Source organism: Pan paniscus, chromosome 9, assembly GCF_029289425.2.
Source record: "Pan paniscus chromosome 9, NHGRI_mPanPan1-v2.0_pri, whole genome shotgun sequence".
In the NCBI taxonomy this organism is placed as follows: Eukaryota; Metazoa; Chordata; class Mammalia; order Primates; family Hominidae; genus Pan; species Pan paniscus.
The window spans coordinates 60,251,009-60,265,686 of NC_073258.2; the positions used below are offsets into that span (position 1 = coordinate 60,251,009).

General features: G+C 41.2%; 1 long non-coding RNA gene across 3 annotated transcripts; it reads right to left on the reverse strand.

Annotated features, from left to right (window-relative positions):
- Positions 1–1,920: 1,920 nt before the first annotated feature.
- Positions 1,921–14,669, reverse strand: LOC100978083 (uncharacterized). 3 transcript variants are annotated; one of them, XR_004665094.3, is made up of 5 exons: positions 14,483–14,669; positions 11,766–11,976; positions 6,366–8,055; positions 5,367–5,437; positions 1,921–3,935 (listed from the first exon to the last, which is right to left on the reverse strand). It is a non-coding gene; the product is annotated as an uncharacterized LOC100978083 (long non-coding RNA). The 3 variants fall into 3 exon arrangements; XR_008620182.2 differs by having other exon boundaries at positions 1,921–5,437; XR_004665093.3 differs by having other exon boundaries at positions 5,367–8,055.
- Positions 14,670–14,678: the final 9 nt, after the last annotated feature.

Below are 14,678 nucleotides of genomic sequence, written 5' to 3' on the forward strand. Positions count from 1 at the left end.
TAATAGTTCCTAATTGAGTTTTCTGATTTCTGGATTGCAGGTAAGAGAGTGTGTTCATAAACCTAATAATTCCAGTATTGGCCTCCTGATCCTCACTGCTGTTATCCTAAAGATTTCCAGCACTTGATCCTTGTATTAAATCTCTTTAACCTGCACTGAATCCTGACTGGTGTACCCTCCTTGATAACTTGCAATTGGTTGGACTTTCCAAATATGTGATAGTCTCAGTTGTGCGAAACCTGTAAATCTGACCTACATAAATTGTTCATTCAGAAATGCTAATCTTTATTCAAAAGCATACTGAATTTCAAAAAAAAAAACAAAACCAGCAACAGGAACTTAAGAGAGAAGTTTATTTCTCACATAATAGTCCAAATGCACAGTCCTTTGTGGTCATGGGAATTCCAACCTGTGAAGGTATTGTTTCTTCAATGAGGCTATACTACGGTCCTCAACATGCAACATGGCCAAAAAGGCTGCTAAAGTAGCCAACACACCTCTACTACAGCCAGGAGTGATCAGGAAGGACAGAGCACCTCTTCCTATTAAAAACACCATCTGAAAATGGCATATACCATGTCTGCTCACACCCAGTGTTCACAGTTCAGTTACATGGCTCACTTCACTGGAAAGGAGGCTGTGGAATGTAACACTTATTCCAGATGCCCAGCCTAAATTCTATAACTGGAATAAGGGGAAAATGGACATTGGGCAAAGTCATAGTCTCCTAAGAGAAGTAACCAGGAGTTACTCACTACCCATCTCACCCCTCTAGTATATGTATGTCCTCTCCTTTCCACATGTGAAATGTACTTACCCACTTGCCAAGATGATCCAGATTTTCTGGGCAATGTGTATTTCTCTTCAGCACATCTGAATGCAGCTCCCCATGGTGCAGAGACTTATCTGCATTCCTCCTGCTCCACCCACATACCCAATATACTATAGTGGAGTATGAACATAATCCAATAAATTACATTTTTATTCAGAAAAAAAGGATAAATGGGAAATATAGCAGCCACAATCCTATGGAATGACCAAATTCTGTTGTGCAGGAATTTACATGATGTCCAGCTCTGGCAGGGGAGTACAATTTTTGATTAGCTCATACTGCGAGTCCTGGTTACTTCTCTTTGGAGTTGGAATGTCCTTCACTATTGTCCTTCATGCCCCCAGACTTTGTCCTGCAAGGTGTTCTCTTGTGTCTGTTTACAGTGGCCATTTCTTTTTTTAAGTCTAGTTATATTGATCTAGTATTTATGTGCAGGAAAATTCATTCTTTTGGTGTACAGATCTATGAATTCTGACACAGACATAATTGAGTAATTACTACTACAGTAAAAAAAAAGTACTTTTCATGAAATAAAACTACAGTGCTGTCAACATGCTTATAAAACTTTAATAACTTAAGTGTTTACCTTTCCCTAACTTCTAGATTTGTTCATTTTTGTTTTACATATGGATTGTTCAAGTCAGAATCCAAAAAGTCTATACGTTATATTTGGTTATGTGAGTCTCTAAAGTCACAATTTAATGTGTGTATTTCCCCTTTTTATTTTTCCTAATATTTGCTTATTGAAGAAAGTCATGTTTCTATGAAGTGTTCCACATTCTGCACTTTACCATTCATCCACCTGATGTCATTTAATGTGTAGCTGTAGACCCAGTATTTCTTGTAAACTGGTAGTTAGATCTAGAGGTTTGGTAATATTCAGTTTTGACTTTTTCCCAAGAAAACTTCCTAGGTGATGCCAAGAGATGTCCATCCTCCTACTAGCGTTTACTGTGGGCCAGTATCTGGTTCGCATTTGCATGAGCATTATAAAATTTATTATAAATACTACTGGCTTCCCAGGACTGAGTGTTGAATACAGAATCTCTGGAGAGTGCACCACTTCAAAAACTAAACCAAAGTCATGTTTCATCTTTTATTAAGAAATTTTAAAATCCATTCCAACAGAGTTTTTGATGACAGAGTTTAGCAATTTCTGATAATGATCTCTACATACAACTTGTCTTTTCCACCTAACCGTGTAACCAGGCTTGTGATGGGAGGGGCTGCCACTAAGGTCTCTGACATGCCCTAGAGACATTTTCCCCATTGTCTTGGCAATTAACATTTGGCTTCTCGTTACTTATGCAAATTTCTGTAGCTAGCTTGAGTTTCTTCCCAGAAAATGGGTTTTTCTTTTCTACCATATGGTCAGGCTGCAAATTTTCCAGACTTTTACATTCTCCTTCCCTTTAAACATATGTTCCAATTTCAAATCATCTCTCTCAAGTTCTGATATGGTTTGGTTGTGTCCCCACCCAAATCTCATCTTGAACTGTAGCTCCCATAATCCCCACATGTCCTGGGAGGGACCCAGTGGGTGGTAATTGAATCATGGGGATGAGTTTTTTCTATGCTGTTCTTGCGATAGTGAATAAGTCTCACAAGATCTGATAGTTATATGAAGGAGAGTTCCCCTACACATGCTCCCTCTTGCCTGCTGCCATGTAAGATGTGCCTTTGCTCCTCTTTCATCTTCCACCATGATTGTGAGTCCTCCCCACCCATGTAGAACTCTGAGTCCATTAAACCCCTTTTTCTTTATAAATTACCCAGTCTCAGGTATTTCTTCATAGTAGTATGAAAATGGACTAATACAGTAAATTGGTATCACAGAGAGTGGGGTGCTGCTGTAAACATACCTGAAAATGTGGAAGCAACTTTGGAACTGGGTAACAGGCAGAGGTTGGAAAAGGTTAGGGGGCTCAGAAGAAGACAGGAAAATGTGGGAAAGTTTGGAACTTCATAGAGACTTGTTGAATGCCTTTGCCCAAAATGTGATAGTGATACTGACAATAAATTCCAGGCTGACATGGTCTCAGACAGAGATGAGGAACTTGGGCACTGGGGCAAAGGTCATTCTTGCTATGCTTTAGCGAAGAGGCTGGTGGCATTTTGCCCCACCCTAGAGATCTGTGGAACTTTGAACTTGAGAGAGATGATTTAGGGTATCTCGAAGAAGAAATTTCTAAGCACCAAAGCATTCAAGATGTGACTTGGGTACTCTTAAAAGCATTCAGTTTTAGTCATTCACAAAGATATCATTTGGAATTGGAACTTATGTTTAAAAGGGAAGCAGATCATAAAAGTTCAGAAAATTTGCAGCCCATCGATGTGATAGAAGATAAAACCTCATTTTCTGAGGGTAAATTTAAGCCAGCTGCAGAAATCTGCATAAGTAACAAGGAGCCAAATGTTAATCACCAAGACAATGGGGAAAATGTCTCCAGAGCATGCCAGAGGTCTGCACGACAGCCCCTCCCATCACAGGCCCAGAGGCCTAGAAGGAAAAAGTGGTTTCATGGGCTAAACCCCAGGTCTTGCTGCTTTGTGCAGTCTTAGAACTTGGTGCCCTGTGTCCCAGCTGTGGCTAAAAGGGGCCAAGATATAGCTCAGGCCATTGACTCAGAGGGTGCAAGCCCCAAGCCTTGGTGCCTTACACATGGTGTTGGGCTGCAGGTGAACAGAAGTAAAGAATTGGGGTTTGGGAACCTCCACCTAGATTTCACAGGATGTATGGAAACGCCTGGATATCCAGGCAGAAGTTTGCTGCAGGGGTGGAGCCCTCATGGAGAACCTCTGCTAGGGCAGTGCAGAAGGGAAATGTGAGGTGGTAGCCCCCACAGAGAGTCCCCCCAAGACACTGCCTAGTGTAGCTGTGAGAAGAGGGCCACCATCCTCCAAACGCCAGAATGGTAAATCCACCAACAGCTTGCACCATGCTCCTGGAAAAGCTTCATGCCAGACTGTGAGTTTGCCCAATGTCCATTTTCACGCCAGCTCATGAAAGCAGCCGGGGGAGGGGGAGTGGGCTGTACCCTGCAAAGCCACAGGGGCAGAGCTGCCCACGACCATGGGAACCCACCTCTTGCATCAGTGTGACCTGGATATGAGACATATAGTCAAAGCTTATTTTGGAGCTTTAAGATTTGACTGCCCTGCTGGATTTTGGACTTGCATGGGGGCTGTGGCCCTTTTGTTTTGGCAATTTATCCCATTTGGAATGGGTATATTTACCCAAAGCCTCTACCCCCATTATATCTAGGAAGTAACTGACTTGCTTTTGATTTTACAGGCTCATAGGTGGAAGGGACTTGCCTTGTCTCAGATGAGACTCTGGATTTGGACTTTTGTATTAATGCTGCAATTAGTTAAGACTTTGGGAGACTGTTGGAAGGGGATGATTGTGTTTCGAATTGTAAGGACATGAGATTTGGGAGGGACCAGGGGTGGAATTATATGGTGTGGCTCTGTCCCCACCCAAATCTCATCTTGAATTGTAGCTCCCATAATCCCCATATGTCCTGGGAGGGACCCAGTGGGAGGTAATTGAATCATGGGGGTGGGTTTTTCCTGTGCTGTTCTTGTGATAGTGAATAAGTCTCACAAGACCTGATGGTTTTATAAAGGGCGGTTCCCCTGCACATGCTCTGTTGACTGCCATCATGTAAGACACGGCTTTCCTCCTCCTTCACCTTCCAGCATGATTGTGAGGCCTCCTCTGCCGTGTGGAACTGTGAGTACATTAAACCTCTTTTTCTTTATAAATTACTCAATCTCAGGTACTTCTTCATAGCAGTATGAAAATGGACTAATAAAAGTTCAAAGTTCCACAGATCTCTAGGTCAGGGGTAAAATGCCTCCAGTCTCTTTGCTAAAGCATAGCAAGAGTGACATTTGCTCCAGTTTCAAACAAGTTCCTCATCTCCATATAAGAACACCTCAGCCTGTACTTCGTTGTCCATATCGCTCTCAGCATCTTGGTCAAAAACATTCAGCAAGTCTCTAGGAAGTTCCACACTTTCCCACATCTTCCTGTCTTCTGAGCCCTCCAAACTGTCCCAACCTCTTCCTGTTACCCAGTTCCGAAGTGGTTTCCACATTTTTAAGTATCTTTGTGGCAGTGCCCCAAACTCCTGGTACCAATTTCCTGTATTAATCTGTTTTTACACTGCTACAAAGAAATACCCAAAACTGGGTAATTTATAAAGGAAAGAGGTTTAATTCACTCACAGTTCCACATGGCTGGGGGGCCTCAGGAAACTTACAATCATGGAATTAGGGGAAGAAAATATGTCCTTCTTCACAGGGTGGCAGGAGAGATAAAAGTGTAGTGGGAATAGCCCCTTATAAAACCATCATATCTTATGAGAACTCACTCACTATCATGAGAACAGCATGGGCAAAACTGCCCCCATGATCCAATCACCTCCCACCAGATTCCCCCCTTGACACTTGGGGGTTATTGGGATTAAAATTCAAGATGAGATTTGGGTGGGGACACAGAGCCAAACCATATCAGTATGGCTCTTACCTTAGGGAAACCTGACAGCTTGGAAGAGATGGCTGAGTAGCTGACCAGACATTTGAGTTCGAATCGTGAAGCTGAGGGAGGAAAAAGTCAGAGTTTAAAGCCTGTCAGCTAGTAGGAAACCTAATAAACACCACAGGATTTTGGATGGGTAAAAAGTTGTTGCACCCAAGGAATAAAAATGTTCCAGAAATATCTCAGCCTTCACAGGGACACAAGTCAATTTGAAATCACCTCAATCTAGATTAGGTTAATGTAATCTAGGACTACAAGTGACTCCCACCCAGCCGCTTGCAAAAATTAATGGTAAAGTCTCTTTGGAGGAAGGTTATATTATCTTTGGCTTCTAATTTTTTCTACAAGACAAAATTTCCTGCAGAAAAATGAATGTCAATCTTTGACTTTTATAAAAAGGTAAGGAACTTTTATTGGCAAAATCAATCAAGAAAGATGGTAAAAATGTAGATTTAATAAGAAAAAATGTGACAGTATTCTATCCAATACTAAAATGGGAGTTACATATTTTAACTATAAGTATTTGCCTATAAGCCCATTCAAGGGCTTACAGTGCTCATGGAAGTGATCACCCTTCTTTCTTCATTTCTACCTGAATAGTAGAGCATTAGAGTCATTCTTTCTCTACCAGACCATGTGAATTGACATTTCCTGTTTTAGATTGTATTGAAACTAAAAGAAACAACTGTACAACCAAAGGTGAGGTATAACCTTAACCAAAATTATATCTTTGGACATTTTCATAAAACCATGGGTCCTCTTATTAAATGCTGGAACCCAGTACTCCTCCTGCTACAACCACACACATTAAAGATTTCAAATCACCTAATCCTACTATTGCAAATAAATCTCCACTGAGTTATTCACGGAAGTGTTTAATAGGGTAAATCAGTTGTAAAATCTTGTTTTTAAACAGCATGCAAATAAAGCCTGCTCTTCATGGCCCCAGTTCTGAAAGCCCTGTCATGTATCACTGCTTGAGCTTACCTGCCGTATGACTTCTGCCTCCATCCCTCTGAACCAAAGATGGGCCTCACAAGATGGACCAGAACACAGTGGTTCCAAGTGGTTATAGTAAGATTCATTTGCCACCTAAATTTTAGGTAAAAATTATCACTGGAATGTTCAGGAACTGGGCACATAGACCCTGGAATTTTGCAACAGCAAACACATCTGAATTTGGAATCTATATCTCAAATGTTAGCACCTCTGTGACAGCATCCCTGAAGCCCTCTCTGTGCTACCACTGCAACCTGTTCACTTCTGTATTATGGTTATAACTCTTTTTTTATTTTTTTTTTACTTTTACTCATCTACTAGATTGTGACTTAATGGGTGGTGAGGACAATGTTACGTTTATCTTAGCAATCCCAATGCTTGACACTATATCTGGCATGCACAAAAATTTCCTCCAAAAAGACGGAATAAAATTTTTAAAAAGATACTTTAGGTTTATAGGTATTAGACATAAATTAGTGGAAGGTAACAGCTATCCCATAGAGCACATTAGAGAGACTGGTGTTCCAACAGCTACATGAAGTGGAACCACACAAACCAGCTAAAGGTGAGGCCCTGCAGGTTGGGCTTCTCCAGCACTTTCTGTCTTTGCTGCATGATCCTCATGGACTGCATCCAACCTTGTAAAGTCAGCCAAGAAGAGAAAAATCAGAGGCTCGTCCATTCCTTGCCCGTGTGATGACATGAGGAGCCATCCTTTGTGAACAGAACTCATTGGTTTCTGCAGTTTTTTGTTTTGTTGTTGCTTTTGGTAAAGGTTGGTTATAGCGTTGAAGCAGAACTAAAAGACGTCCACTCACAGTGAACTCTGGCTAATGATTCTGGACAGTCCAATCCTGTGGTTCAACTACTTCAATGGCCAGCCAAGGGAAAAGGGACTGAGTATATAAATTAATTCCCAGGCTTCAGGGAGCAGAAAACGCCTGCAATTCGTTTGGACATTGCAGTGTGCTTTTGCTCTTGTTGGCTATAAAAAGGCTAGGGAGAAAAACCAAAGTTAAGGAATTAAACTTCCTATTGGTCTACAAGAAAAAAAAAATTATATATAAAGTTATTTATATTTAAACCTTTATATTTTAATCCTTAACCCTTCCCCAGGAATCCCTATACATTTTCACAATAATCCAGGATACCACAAATGATGGAGAGAAGAGCATTTGAGATCTTGTTAGCCCTTGAGGCCGCCCCAAGAGGCTCACCAGCTTCAGATCTAGCACCATCAGACCAACAGATGGTTCTCAGAGGAGCACATGGAAGTGAACGTCCAGCTTCCCAACTTAACACCCCCGCTAATCACTCAGCCAGGGAAAAGCAGTTTCCCAGAAGGCTCAAGCTCTGTCCAAGAGAAGTGAGGACTGGGCAAACCATTTCCACGTCCTGCTGCCACTGGGCATGAGGGATGTGGGTTCTCACCTCAGCTCCGCCCTCCCCTTACCCGGTTTCCGCAGGCTAATCCTCTGTCGCCATCTGCTGGCAGCGCGCGGCACTCCCCAGCCCAGTTAGGAAGAAACGGCTTTGCTGGGTGAGATTTAGGGGCTGCTCTCGCGTCTCGTCTCGGGAGCTGTCCTGAAAGGGGGCTGCCACGCTGGTCTCATTCTGTAGAGCTGCAAATTAAGGAGCACTGCGGGTGCCTCCAGAGGGTCTTGGAGGGTCATTTGGGCTGTGAGGTTGTAGGGAAAACAAAGAGCGATCAGACTGTTACTGTGTCTATGTAGAAAGGAAGACATAAGAAACTCCATTTTGACCTGTACCCTGAACAATTGCTTTGCCCTGAGATGCTGTTAATCTGTAACTTTGCCCCAACCTTGAGCTCACAGAAACATGTGTTGTATGGAATCAAGGTTTAACGGCTCTAGGGCTGTGCAGGATGTGCCTTGTTAACAAAATGTTTACAGGCAGTATGCTTGGTAAAATTCATCGCCAGTCTCTATAGACCAGGGGCACAATGCACTGTGGAAAGCCACAGGGACCTCTGCCCTGGAAAGCTGGGTATGGTTCAAGGTTTCTCCCCATGTGACAGTCTGAAATATGGTCTCATGGGATGGGAAAGACCTGACCATCCCCCAGCCCGACACCCTGAAGTATCTGTGCTGAGGAGGATTAGTAAAAGAGGAAAGGCTCTTGCAGTTGAGATAAGAGGAAGGCCACTGTCTCCTGCCTGCCCCGGGAACTGAATGTCTCGGTATAATATTCGATTGTACATTTGTTCAATTCCGAGATAGGAGAAAAACCGCCCTGTGGTGGGAGGCAAGACATGTTGGCAGCAATGCTGCTTTATTATTCTTTACTCCACTGAGATGTTTGGGTGGAGAGAAACATAAATCTGGACTATGTGCACATCCAGGCATAGTACCTTCCCTTGAACTTATTTGTGACACAGATTCCTTTGCTCACATGTTTTCTTGTTGACCTTCTCCTCACTATGACCCTCCCCTCCTACCGCATTCATCTTGCTGAGATAGTGAAAATGGTAATCAATAAATAATGAGGGAACTCAGAGAATGGTGCAGGTGCGGGTCCTCTGTATGCTGAGGGCCGGTCCCCTGGGCCCACTTTTCTTTCTCTATACTTTGTCTCTGTGTCTTATTTCTTTTCTCAGTCCCTCCTCCCACCTGATGAGAATTACCCACAGGTGTGGAGAGGCTGCCTCCGAATTAAGGAGCACCGCGGGCGCCCTGAGAGGGTCTTGGAGGGTCATTCGGGCGGTGAGGTCTGGAGGAAAGCGGGGCGGGTTTCTTCCTCCTGAGGTACCAGGAAGATGGAGGCCACTGCAGACCGCGTGCCCCTACTAGTCCCTGCGGCCCTGGGCGCTCGAACCTCGGGCCACAGCTAGGATGGGCGCGGTGGTTATTCCCTTTTCTGGAAGGAGGAAGGCTAGCAGCCTCTGGAGTTTTGATGGGGCCGACACCCCCTTAAGAGTCCAAACGAAGGCTCCTTATGAAGGCATTACTCTCGTAGAGGTTCTTTGCCTTCCAGGTCTTTGACTGAGCTGGAGTCTATGATCTGGATCCTAGGAATCCCGATCTTGCAACACTTTTGACCTCAAATTGAAGTGAACATCACCTTTTCCTGCTAGTAGTTGAGTAATTTGGTAATATTTATCCAAAACCTAAAAATCATGCACAATCATCTAGACAAGTATACATCAAAACAGAGTAACATGGTAGTAGTAAGAGAAGTAACAATGGCAAAGGCGCCATACCATTTCCGGAGCGTTCGTGCCAGGTACATCTCCACGACCATCCCATAGGCTACCTCATTTAGGCTCATGCCCTCTATGAGACAGTATTAGCAGGGGCATGTTCTTTACATGCAATGACAGAACCAGGACAGAGGCAAACAGAAAGACGCAGTGGCTTTCAGGGTCGAGCTCAGCACAGTGTTAATTCTGTCTATATTCTACTTCCCAAAGCCCAACATTGATGGGGTGGAGAGCAACTGCAAAGGCACCTGGCAACCGGTGTGTGTACAGGGAAGGGGGAAGATCTGAGAACAATTTTCCACACTCGGCGACTGGTTCTTCCAATTCTCCAAGTACTTCAAACTAGATTAAACAGCAAACGTGTATTTAATATAGAATGTGTGTGCATTTTAATATATTGGATAGGCTATGAGACGTGACCTGGAAAAGCACTAGGCTTAGATACAATATTGCATTAAACTGCTCTGGGTCCATGAATGTGAGAATCATATTCATTCACCTCTGTTCCCCAATGTCCAGTACAATACCTGGCACAAAGTAGGAATTAACACATCTCTTAAATGAATAAAACCATGTGGAAATGATATTATTTGTGTACCTCTTCTGTCTTCCCTATTTGAGGGCAGGGGTCAACATTTTACCCTTCATAGAATGTGGCACCGGATCTTGTAAATTGCCACCCAAAATTTATACCTTGAATAGATGATTGGATTAATGAAAAAGCATTATAGTAGGAAGAAGTAAGCCACCGTGCCTTTTTGCAGTTAGATCTGAGAGGCAGCCATCATTCAATAGAATAAGTTTGGCTTCTAGTTTCAGATGGGAGTACAAATCCTCATAAGGATGTTTCTGCACAATTATTTGCTAAAGCTTTTTGTGAAATGGCGAAGATAATCTCACCTTCCCCACAGGGTTATTGAGAGTATTAAATGAAACAGACACATGTAAATGCCAAGCTCAGAGAGGAACTCAAAGCAGTACAGCAGCAGAGGTCATTTCCCTCTACACACTCCCTGCTGCTTCCGTGGGCAGACATAAGTGTTAGCCAGGCCAGTGAAAGCAGTTAAGCAGCCAAGTTGGACTTTGCCAAGGGATCCCACACCACCACCACCCCTTTTAAAGGTTACTACAAAAGTAATCTTAAGAAAGTTTTATATATAATAACTGTGATATTTTTAACTTGATTGCACATCTTGATTTATCAAACAGGTATTGATTTTCAGTGCTTTCAATGATTAAGAATAAGTTAGGGCAACAAAAAAGAAAATCTGTGTATAATATGATGAACCTGGAATTTTTGGTTTCATACGTGTGTGTATATATATATATATTTATGTATATATATATATATACACATATATATACACACACAGAGCAGTAATGGCTTTTAAAATAAATTCAAATAATGATAGAAAACAAAACATCTTCATGCATGGTGTAATCTTTTTCCTACAAGAAGGCCTTGTTTTAAAAATGTGCATAAGGTTATGCTTTTGCATATTTTATATAATTTCTTAAAGGTATGTTATCAAATTAATGTTTTCCAGCCAGGGTATCATATTTAAGGGTGATAGTAAATACTCCAAACACACCAGCTGTCACAAAATAATTATGCCTATGTCTATTATTGTTATCTGTTTCTCATAAAATTAATCATAAATGATATGAATTATTGATTAAAATTACTGTTTATAGACTATAAACCTATGAAAAGCCACAAGAGCAGTATTTTTACATATTTTTCAAGAATTCAGATAACAGTGTAACCTTTGATTATAATAACAGAATTCATTTCTGTAGCAGAATTACAAATACAGCAATTATAAATATAAATGATACTCCGTTAAGTCCATCCTGCTTTTAACTGTGCAACTATCTACAGCCAGAGGCAGGAATAAAAAAGTGTGTATACGTGTGGAAGAAAATTCACTCCATGCTGTTTTTGACCTTGCGTGTAAAAAATAATTCATTACTATCAAAAGAGGCATTTTCCCAAATAAAAACAAACAAGGAAACAAAAACACAGGGGAAAAAAAAAAAAAAAACTACTTACTGACTATGACTTAAGTGTGGAGGAAAAAACCCTTTGCAGCTAATGTTGGCAAAAGTGTGTCCCCCGTAGATTTAGTCTAAGAATTAAGAAACTGGCCGGGCGCGGTGGTTCATACCTGTAATCCTAGCACTTTGGGAGGCCAAGGTAGGCAGGCTGCCTGAGTTCAGGAGTTTGAGACCAGCCTGGGGAACATGGCGAAATCCTGTAGTCCCAGCTACTCAAGTGGCTGAGGCATGAGAATCGCTTGAACCTGGGAGATGGAGGTTTCAGTAAGCCAAGATCATGCCACTTCACTCCAGCCTGGGTGACACAGTGAGACTCTGTCTCTAAAAAAAAAAAAAAAAAGAAAAAAGAAAAAAATAGCCTGTTTAATGAAGCATTGACAAGGAACTCAGGCTATGATTATAGAATAGGAGCTTCATAGTAATTGTAAGAACTCTGGTTCTTAGAAGACAAAAGTTAAATTTAATAAATAAGTTTAATGGCCAAAATATCTTTTTAAAACTTGTTTGTAGTCTTTAGAATGTGAATTTTATTTGGTTTAGATCTTACTAAGCTATATTTTGTAACTGAAATTAATACTTCATTTTTGCCTGAAATTAGTAGAAAAAACAATAGCTAAAGTTTGCTACAGATAAATAAATGTCAATATTAGACTTTTTTTCTTTTGAAAAGGTAGGGAACTTTAATTAGTAATATAAGTTAAGAAAATGACAAAGATGTCAGATAATGAAGAAAAAATGTGACAGTAATCTTTCATCCAAAAAAAGGTTATGTTCCTATTGTCTAAAGCCAAAATATATTTCATTGCAAATATATATAAAGTTTAAGAATTGTTATTTTAGGCCCTTTCCGCAATAAGCCAACACATAACTTATCATGCCATAAATGTTTTTAAAAGAAATATGATTAAAATTATACAAAACGACATAAAAATTTCAGAAAGAATGTTGATAAATATCTTGGTACATAGTAGATTTAGTTGCACAGATATTAGGTGGTACAAGTTTTATATCTTCTATAATAATAACTTTTTATTATCTCCTTGTGCACTAATATTTCCATATATCAAAGTCATTTGAATAACCTTTCTAGTAAATCTCAACTTTGTAGATTGAAAACTTTTTTAAAAACTTTATTTAAGTTTAGTGGTACATGTGCAGGTCTGCTATATAGATAAACTCATGTCGTGGGGGTTTGATGTACAGATTATTTCACCACCAAGGCATTAAGCCTAGTACCCATTAGTTGTTTTTCCCGATCCTCTCCCTTCTTCCATCCACCACCCTCCGATAGGCCCCAGCGTCTGTTGTTCCCCTCTGTGTGTCCATGTGTTCTCATCATTTAGCTCCCACGTATAAGTGATAATATGCAGTATTTGATTTCTGTTCCTGCATTAGTTTGCCAAGAATAATGGCCTCTAGCTCCATCCATGTCCCTGTATAGGACATGATCTCCTTATTTTTTATGGCTGTGTAGTATTCAATGGTATACTGAGTTTTCTTTATCCAGCCTACCACTGATAGGCATTTAGGTTGATTCTTTGCTATTGTGAACAGTGCTGCAAGGAACATACGTGTTCGTGTGTCTTTATGAAAGAATGATTTATATTCCTTTGGGTACATACCCAGTCATGGGATTGCTGGGTTGAATGGTAGTTCTGTTTTTAAGTCTTTCAGGAATTGCCACACTGTTTTCCACAATGGTTGAACTAATTTACACTCCCACCTAGTATATAACCCTTCCTTTTGGAAACAAATTTTATCAGTATATTCAATTCTGAACACCCATGTTTTAGAAAATGTTAAGCCTATTGTCCTTTAATCACTATTTGCTTACACATTAAAATGTAAAACAGGCAAAAGAGAAAGAAGGAAGAAAGGAGGGAGGGAGGGAGGGAGAAAAGTGAGAAAGAAAGAAAGATAAAAGAAAAAAGAAAGAAGAAAGAAAGAGAAAAAAGAAAGAGGAAGAAAGGAAGGAAGGAATGAAGAAGAAAAGAAAAAAGAGAAAGAAGGAAAGAAAAAGAAAAAGGAAAGAGAGAGAGAAAGAAAGAAAGAGAGAGAAGGAAAGAAAGAAAGAGAGAGAAGGAAAGAAAGAAAGAAAGAGAGAGAAAGAAAGAGAGATAAAGAAAGAAAGAAAGAAAGAAAGAAAGAAAGAAAGAAAGAAAGAGAAAAGAAAATTTTCTCCAGAGTAGAATTATTGGCTGCTATTGTTTGGATGCTGGGTACTAGCTGTGATTACCCTTTGTGAATGTAGGAATGCACAGATTCCAAAAGTGAGTCGCATAGAAAAAGTCAGCATTCAAATATGTTTTAAGGTTACTCTATCCAAACCCCAAAGAAACCACAGAAGATGAAGCAGTAATTTTAGCTTCTCTTGGTGTATTGTACATGCATTTAAGGCCAGTTCCTTCCTTCAAATTCCCATGTGTTTTGTAGTTACCAACACACCTTTCAACCCTATCTGTTTATATACATCATATAGTCCTCTGTCAATTGCATAAAAGTTGTCCCCTTTGTGACTGTAATCGCCTTTTCCAATACACATCTACTCAGAATGCAGGTCCTTAAACAGCAGGCTGCCTTGAAAACTCTCTCCAATCTTCTTTGATCATCAGCTTTGAGATGCATATTCCTAGAGGCCATATCATCTTCTTCATCACTATCATAAACGTCTCCACATATTGATGAACGTTTGGAGAATCGATTTATGACAAGGGAGTTTACTCTTCCTGCATCCGCGGCTTCTTCGTGATTTTGTCCTAGTCACCGGGCCTATCCCACCTGCTGGGGATGCCGCCCCCTCGGAAGTGCCTGAAATCTCCCCACTTACCCAACTAGCCTCAGCGCCTCCTGTGTGCTGCAGCAGATGGCGCGCTGCAGACCCCAGCCTGGTGCCTCCGCGACTCCTCCCCAACCATGATTTACAGGCGGGGACAGCCACATTCCTGCGCCCCGACTTCCACCTCCGCTTCCCGCGCGCGCGAGACTCAAGCTGCCACAGTGGCTCTGCCGCCAGCGTCCCAGCT